At 35.0% G+C, this 9,533-nt stretch overlaps 1 long non-coding RNA gene across 1 annotated transcript in view; it reads right to left on the bottom strand.

Annotated features, from left to right (window-relative positions):
• Positions 1–3,339: 3,339 nt before the first annotated feature.
• The window catches only part of LOC106473099, a 32,238-nt gene continuing 26,044 nt past the window's right edge, over positions 3,340–9,533 (bottom strand). The window contains exon 3 of the long non-coding RNA XR_002613588.1: positions 3,340–4,824. This is a non-coding gene — a long non-coding RNA (uncharacterized LOC106473099). The remainder of the gene's footprint in view (positions 4,825–9,533) is intronic.

Genomic DNA, 9,533 nt, shown 5'->3' with positions numbered 1-9,533 from the left:
CGCTGGGAGTAAATCCAGTATATATATTCTTAGCATCATTAATTAAGTAATTGCCAACCTTTTATGCTTCTGCTATCACCTTTTTATGTTTAGCTTTCAATTGAGATACGAACGATTTCACCTGCTATTCGGTAGGGAAGGTCGAAGCATCACGATAGTCAGTAGTAGGATGAGCAAACAGGAACACTTTGAAAGCAGCTACAAGTATAATATTGTACTTGGCTTGCTGCACAATATCTACCAAGGTGGTTCTAAGCGGTTCCTGAATACCTCTGTATGTCATTTGAAAACTTCCATGCTTCTTGTGCTTGGCCGTTAAGCTCGTGATGCGCTGACGGATTTCAGTCACCTTACCACTTCAAATCACTTTCGTAGTCCCAACAACTAAAATAGTTCAGGAAATGCCTTCTTTTTAACGAATAAAAATGTTCAAAAATTTTCAGTTCAAATTAAGAACAACCGGGTTGGGTAGGTTTTGTTCTTTTTTTTTCAACAAAAATGCCCCCCACTGGCTCGTATGGGGCCTGTCAAACAACCAATGTAAAATCTTGAAAGGAAAACTGGAAAAGTACTAATTCAGAAAGGTTTAAACATAAAGAAAATGTTAACATTTAACACTGAAAGTTAAGTTAGTTAATGTTTTTGTCCCAGATCCAAAGAATGGAGCTAAAGATGAATTTCAGACAAACTGATGTTATAGAACAAAAAAGAACGGAAGAAGGAACCGGTTGCAACTGGAAAGTTGGGATTTCGATAACTCAATGAGGAAAAAAAATGTTGGAAATCAAGCAACATATTTCATCACCAGTCTTATGAACATGTCCTAGATTTAAAAAACAACAACAACAAATTAACACCTGATAAAAAGCATTTTATATACTTTATACCCACGTGTAAAAAATAAAAATATAATTTTCAGATTTTTAACAACACATATGTTAAACTTTTTTTTCTTGAATAATGATTTAATCATGCCAAGTTTCAAAACCACAATAAAATAACCTAATATTTCACGAGTTTTATGAATATAGTTTAGAAATATTTAAATTATTTACGTGAAATGGCGAAATATCTGTAAATTGGTTGAGAAATGTAAGTGTCAGCATAAATAAAACAGGATACAGAATGAAGAGAAATGATAATTTATAGGTCCTTGTGTGTTATCATCACAGTTTGAAGATATTTAAAGAAGATATAACGTCCTAATTACAATACACTTGACGATTGTGTTTATGAGATAAGAGAACATGTATTAGCATGATGGATGTTAAAATGTGTAATTATTCAAAGCTTGTTTGTTTGTTTGTTTTGAATTTCGCGCAAAGCTTCACGAGAGCTATCTGCACTAGCCGTCCCTAATTTTCCAGTGTAAGACTAGAGGGAAGGCAGCTAGTCATCACCACCCAACGCCAACTCTTGGGCTACTCTTTTTACCAACGAATAGTGGGATTGATCGTCACATTATAACGCCCCCACGCAACAGAAGATTAATTGCTTCATTGAATAATTGGCCAGGTGGTTAGGGCTCTGACATGGCCAGGTGGTTAGGGCACTCGACTCGAAATCTGTGGGTCGCGGGTTCGAATCCCCGTCCCACCAAACATGCTCGCCCTTTCAGCGTGGGGGCGTTATAATGTGTGGTTACACTCTCAGGTGGTTAGGGCACTCGACTCGAAATCTGTGGGTCGCGGGTTCGAATCCCCGTCCCACCAAACATGCTCGCCCTTTCAGTAAATACGATGGAAAAATGTTTTATTTCAATTTCTTACTGAGATAGGTATATATTACACAAATACTATATTTTGGTACGTTACCTAGAAGTAACATTATTCAATTGAGGAACGAACACATAAATATATCCATGGTTTATTTGGACTGTTACCTAGAGGTAAGATCATTCAATTACAGAATAGAAACATTTGTATGTGAAGCAACAAAGACAGATCTGTTACAATAGTGTACGTTACAATGTGCTATAGAGAGTTAACATAAAAACGTCAGTTATCTGTCTTCTCCTGTCTTCCCAGCCTCGAATTTTTTTATTCTTTTCTTTCTCCTTTTTTGTTTTTTTTCTTTTTTGGAATGCGCTGCCTAAGATTTGTGTTTTTCTTTTATATGAAAGTAGAGGAATAGCTTACAATGAAAAAAAAGAACCTCGTGATTTTTTTACAAAAGTAATGTTCAACGTCATCTGCTGAATACGGATTAAAGACAAGTTTCGAAAAGTTACCATTTGGTGGGTTTAGAGAATATAAAGTCGAACTACAGCGTCAAATTTCCAACAAAATAGATCAATTGTGGTAAATGCTTATTGCAAAATATCATTTAAAACATTACATAATTCCTGTAAAAAAGAGGGGGAGGAAAAAGAGATTGAGAAGGAAACACGTTTAACTTTTGTTTTTACTATTAAGATAATTTATTTTAAAATAATAGTGACAGAAATGTATGATGGGAAAGAAATGTCATCCTGTTACGTCATTCTCAGCTTGAGCTCCAGTTAGGTGAATAGTACTTTTTGATAAGTCAGGTAGCTTCGTGTTATGTTTTGTTTTCATGTTCGAATTACACCTGGTGACAACAACTAGAACTAGCATGGTTTCTAGTTAGACATCAGGTCTGAAATTGTGCTTTTGTTTAATTGTCGAATATATAAATGTAATAAAATTATATCAGTTCTATATTATAAACAAACAGTAAATAGTATTTGGAATCATTTAAATAATGTAATTTTCCAAGTGTTAGTTCAAGTCCTACCAACTAAAAGTTTTGCTTCATTAGGCTACGTTTTAATTTTTTTTTCAATATTTTTATTTCTTTTCCCGAAGATTACAGCATTCTAAGACAAGAAGAAAAAAAAGATATATTAATTTTTACTGGTTCGCAATTCAATTGTTGATATAGGTTTGTTTTTTATTCATTAACAGGGCAAGTCCCAGAAAATGCGATCTTTAATAAGTTGAAAACCTTTTTTGGTTATGTTAATATGAGAATCCAGATCTGCCATATTTATTTACATTCTCTTCCCCCAATGTTGGTGAAAATTATGAGAGATTTTAGAGGAAAATCAACTATATATATATATATATATATATTGAATAGATAAATTCTCATCCTTCTGCTTCTGAACGCGAAAATTACAATATTTAACTGTTATAAGACATATAGTTTTTTAAGATAAATATTATTAATTTCATTATCTTAGTTTTATTACTAAACCAAAGGGTTGTTCGTATTAGCTACTCCCATTTACAGATATAATACTTTTGTCCGAGGTTCTGTTTGTATAGATTTGATATCGTTAAACATACTAAAATTCAATTCCAACAGAAGCAGATGTCGCCAGTATTCACGCCACAGAAAAAGAGTTTATTCAAAGTTGTACGATAACATATCTTCCTAAACTTAACATACCAGTGGTCTATGTGGGACGATATAGTTTATAAGAGTTTCGACATTTTTTTTTTTTATCTTTGGGAATGAAAAGTACGAAATACAAACAAACAGTGTAAGCAGCACATTTTGGACACATCATAATATATTCTTAAATATTTTTCGAATCCAACCAATTAAACAGTCTTTTAACGTAACATAGCGTTGAAAATTTAGTTTTGTTCTCAATCATAAATATTAGCCACAACTAATATTACCGCAACATTACTGGAAACCCTGTGCCATTATACAGTCTTTTCTCGGTTGCTGAATATAGCTCTCTAATCAAAGACAAATACCTCATTTAAAGTTGTTCTGTTTTCGCTGGAAAATGTCTTGTTGAAGACTACGTATTATAATATCTTATTACTTTGGGTTTGTCAAGGCTGTATCCGTATCGTTCGTACTTTGATTACAAAGTTGTACTTCAAGTCCCAGTATAGCTCAGTATTCATATACAGAAGATGACAACTTCCTGTGATCTTGTCGTGTGACTCCATTTTGTATCTTCGCCGAATCACTCAGTTACTGTACCAATCTGTTTCATGGGCACACTTACACACATGTAACTTGAATCAACCAGTAACTGTACCAATCTGTTACATGGGCACACTTACACACACGTGTAACTTGAATCAACCAGTAACTGTACCAATCTGTTACATGGGCACACTAACACGCATGTAACTTGAATCAACCAGTAACTGTACAAATCTGTTACATGGGCACACTAACACACATGTAACTTGAATCAACCAGTAACTGTACCAATCTGTTACATGGGCACACTAACACACATGTAACTTGAATCAACCAGTAACTGTACCAATCTGTTACATGGGCACACTTACACACATGTAACTTGAATCAACCAGTAACTGTACCAATCTGTTACATGGGCACACTTACACACATGTAACTTGAATCAACCAGTAACTGTACCAATCTGTTACATGGGCACACTTACACACACGTAACTCTTATCCAGGAGATAACTGAAAAGCTACATCTGCAGTACTGTTCTACACGGATGCCCCAGGAGACAAACCATTAAGTGGTCCTTCTGGAATAATATAATGCATTTTGGTACTGCCTGTACAAATCTGAGACATATAACAAACACACGGTTTCTCGTTATACGTGAACAATGAATGATGTTTTTCCGTTCGATCACTGCAATCTTTTCATAAAGTCACGAATTTCTGTTAAGTATGAAACACCGCTGTTTAATCCAATACGCACACTCCCTCGTGAACAATTAGAAGCAACACAGTCACCAAAGATACGTTGATCAGTAACAGCAGGAAGTTTTCACAAGTGACCAAGGTCCAGTGCATGGTGTAGAGCAGCGAGGTCCGAGTGTCCACTGACTCGCCAAAACGGAAAATTTAACTACAAGAAAATTAAAATGATCGAATGAAATCCTCACGAAGAGAATTAAAAAACAAAAAAACACTGACGATACATATGGAGAATGTTCTTAACCAAAGGTTTCAATCTAATGTTCATTATCAAAACAATGGTCAATATCAATCTGTTTATTATCAAAAAAACGTTCAATATCAATCTGATACTCATTATCAAAACAATGTTCAATATCAATCTGATACTCATTATCAAAACAACGTTCAATATCAATCTGATACTCATTATCAAAACAATGTTCAATATCACAACAATATTCATTATCAAAACAACGTTCAATATCAATCTAATGTTCATTATCAAAACAACGTTCAATATGAATCTAATGTTTATTATCAAAACAACGTTCAATATCACAACAATATTCATTATCAAAACAACGATCAATATCAATCTGTTCATAACCAAACAATGTTCAATATCACAACAATATTTATTATCAAAACAACGTTCAATATCAATCTAATGTTCATTATCAAAACAACGTTCAATATCAATCTGATACTCATTTTCAAAACAACGTTCATTATCAATCTAATGTTCATTATCAAAACAACGTTCAATATCAATCTGATACTCATTTTCAAAACAACGTTCAATATCATCTAATGTTCATTGTTAAAACAATGTTCAGTATCAATCTAATGTCCATTGTTAAAACAATGTTCAGTATCAATCTAATGTCCATTGTCAAAACAATGTTCAACATCAAAACAATGTTCAGTATCAATCTAATGTCCATTGTTAAAACAATGTTCAGTATCAATCTAATGTCCATTGTCAAAACAATGTTCAGTATCAATCTAATGTCCATTGTCAAAACAATTTTCAGTATCAATCTAATGTTCAGTATCAAACTGATGTTCAGTATCAAAACAATGTTCAATATCAATCTGATATTCTATATAAAACTAAAATTATATCTTTCCGGTAAAATAGCTTTCATTGTACGTGAATGGAAATATCAGATTTTCCTTTGCCTTAATTTAACATTTAATAACAATAAGTTCTTACAATGGTTGGAGACGGTTTGAATGGGTAATGATTTGTTTGTTTGGAATTAAGCACAAAGCTACACAATGGGCTATCTGTGCTCTGCCCACCACGGGTATCGAAACCCGGTTTCTAGCGTTGTAAGTCCGCAGACATACCGCTGTGCCACTGGAGGGCAGAATGGGTAATGAAGAAAAACTTTAATATAAGTTTAACATAACAGCAAACTCAAGACCTTTTCTCAAACCATTGTTCGTCTCAAAGTGGGTTCCTCGTCATCGAATAAGTGCTTATGTTAGTAAATACATAACGCGTTGGAAACATTTTGTTTATCTAGTTAAAAAATAACTCCAAAAGGACATGGCTATGAAAACCACACATAATACTTATTGTACGTGCTTTATGGTACCTCCGAGTAGGACACACACACGTACTAGAGGCTCAGATCCGGAGGGGGCTACAAGGGTGCACCTTTCTTTGTGTGAGGGTTTTATGTTGCAGGTAAATCAAGTGTATGGCCTTGAACTTTGATCAAAGCACACATCCTGTGATGAGATATACACATATGTTAAGCTGACCTTGACAAATCTCCCACTTTGACTGCAATAACTCCTTTGCTTATTCCTGCAGACTGACAATGAGTACGATTATAAGAATCGTCACTAAGATGTCGCGTCCTACTTCAACACATCGACAGTGTCGTTGAAGCTACTCGAGTGTCGCTAAATAAAACAAACGTTTCGAAGTACTCGCTGAATGCACTTGAATTGTTGTTTTTTGTTTTATCTTTCCAAACCACACATATCTACACCACACATTGACGAGTTAATGTTTTGTTTTCTAAATAATACTTGTTTTTCACAGTGTGCGTGTGCGCAATAGCGTGATGTTTAGAATGATCGCTGTACAAATACAGAAGGTGTTCGGTTAGTACTAGATGACTACAGTTAAAGTAGCGATTTATCGTTGGGTGGCGTAAAGTTTGTTTTACACAATGAACTATCTGTATATTGTTACCACCACAGGTATCGAAAATGGATTTCTGGCGTTATAAGCCTTCAGTGAGTCAGTGGGGAGCCTGGGGGGGGGGGTATAAAGCTAAGTTTACGTTGGGATTACGCAGATATCTGGAAAGTATGGAATTCCTGTATTTTCCCTTTCTGGTATCAATCCAGAAAGAAAATGGGCCACGATGAAGGTCATTTAATCAGAATATTCATCTTTTTTCTTTTTTTTCTCGGTTTTAACCTGTTTTTGTATTTTCAAACATTTCTCAAGCGTGATAAGATTTACATTTCCAGAGAATGCAGATGTGAAACAAAAAGGAAGAATATTAAATTAGCATAGAAGCAATGACGTCACAATCACTGTTATACTGCAACTGAATCTTCTACGTGTTTGTGTGTTAAACGTTTGAATATATTTGAGTTCAATACGGATTGTTTGTTTGCTTGTTTTTTGAATATCGCGCAAAGGTACACAAGGGCTATCTGCGCTCGCCGTCCCTAATTTAGCAGCCATAGACTAGGGAGAAGGCAGCTAATCAACACCACCATCCGCCAACTCTTAGGCTATTCTTGTAGCAATGTATAGTGGGATTGACTGTGACATCATGACGCCCTCACGGCTAAAAGGGCGAGCATGTTCGGTGATGGGGATTCGAACCTGCGACTCTCAGAATGCGAGTCGAGCGCCCTAACCACCAGACCTTTCAATAAGGAAATTGCTAACGGCTACCAAGTGTTCCAGTACGTTATTGGTGCGTTTTAGAAGACTTTTTTTTTTCAGAATTTCACGTAGTTGTTCCTAATCCTGAATTGATAGATAAGAAGGGAAGGCAGTTAGGTAACACCAACCACCGCCAACTCTTAGGCCTGATGGAATAATGACATTTGATAGCCACTCTTTTAGCGCATCCATAGCCGGGTAACAGGCATATTGGTTTAGACTCCTTTATTGCTATATGTGGGGGGTGGACACATGTTTTCCATGGTGTGCTTGTAAAGATGAATGAGAGGAATCTTGAATTGTTTGAATCTAGTTATAGAAAAGGGAGAACACTTTATGACACCTTATGCCCACATGGGCTAAACGGATAGGTCCCTATGATTCAAATCTACAGCCCTTCCTAATATTGAACGAATGGCCATATAGAAGGTAGACAACCAGCAGATCCCGCCGCCACAAGGGCTTTGTCAGGGTCTTTTAACTGAATAAAGATATGGACTATCTTTATTTTAAACGTGTTTGATGAAACCACGTCTTGAACTACAGAACTTCGAACTACAGCCCGATAAACTGTCACTAAGCCACGCCCGGCCTTTATATTCTTCACTCTTAACTGTAGATTATCTTCTATAGAAAAGAAAACATATATATATATATATATATATGAAATCGCCGCTTAACACAAGCAATGTCGAAATGAATAAATTGGAGTTATTTCCGGACTACAGAGTGCACAAGAATATAAAATCTGATGTAAATGGGGAATTCCTTGTTCAAATCTGGATCTTAAATTAATTAAGTATGATCTTCATCAAAATATGGTAGGTATTATCAGGGTCAGAGTTCAGTTATCTGATCAAGGAACATTTTAAGTATCTTGATCATCTAATCAGTCCATAACACAGTAACGAATTTCGATAATATTTGGCACTTACATGCTTGTTTACGGTACGTGGATAAAACATACGCATGCCTGCTATACACGTATCTATTATTTTAGAACTTAAGTAAACACATACACAAAATAGCCGATTTATTATTTTAAAGGAAAAAACTGGAAAACATGTTTCGACCTTTCTCCCTACTGATCATCATTAAACCTTAATAATAAATTAGGATCATGATTATGAACTTGGAGAAACACAAAGACTTGATGATCAGCCCAGAGACAGCATGAATAAAAGTCGTCCACTGTTTTTGGTTTTGTTTTAATAAAATAACTGCCAACTCGGAATACGCCGCGGCTGTCCGATATGTTAATAATCATTTCTGTTGGCTTTTCCTTAATTTCCTAAGATTTCCTTGATTGTGATATCCGTGTTAACATACAAATTGTCGCTTCTTCAAATCTCACGTAATCAAACCGGGCTATAGAAATGTTTTAAAAACACACACACACACAAAAAAAGGAAAATTTGGGGTAGAGAAATGATTTAAACTAGTTTAAATTTTAATACAATTTGGTGAGGAGAAAATTTACCATCATTAAGAAATACTGGAGAATAACGTTTCTGTTTAAGTAAATAAAATTATCAGTTATTAAAATTCTTTCTGATAAAACAAAAGAACAATAATACAAATTTCATTGTATTCTGTTCACAAGTGGAAATACCACCCAAATAGTCACTGCACTATAATATAGGCCACCTAGTGACGACACTGTATTCTGTTCAAAGATGGAAATACTACCCAAATAGTCCCTGCACTATAATATAAGCCACCTAGTGATGACACTGTATTCTGTTCAAAGATGGAAATACTACCCAAATAGTCCCTGCACTATAATATAAGCCACCTAGTGATGACATTGTATTCTGTTCAAAGATGGAAATACTACCCAAATAGTCCCTGCACTATAATATAAGCCACCTAGTGATGACATTGTATTCTGTTCACAAATGGAAATACAACCAAATAGTCCCTGCACTATAATATAAGCCACCTAGTGATGACAT

This window comes from Limulus polyphemus, unplaced genomic scaffold (genome assembly GCF_000517525.1).
Source record: "Limulus polyphemus unplaced genomic scaffold, Limulus_polyphemus-2.1.2 Scaffold5883, whole genome shotgun sequence".
Taxonomy (NCBI): Eukaryota; Metazoa; Arthropoda; class Merostomata; order Xiphosura; family Limulidae; genus Limulus; species Limulus polyphemus.
The sequence above is the reverse complement of the archived record's forward strand: the minus strand, read 5'-3'. Positions and strand labels throughout refer to the sequence as shown.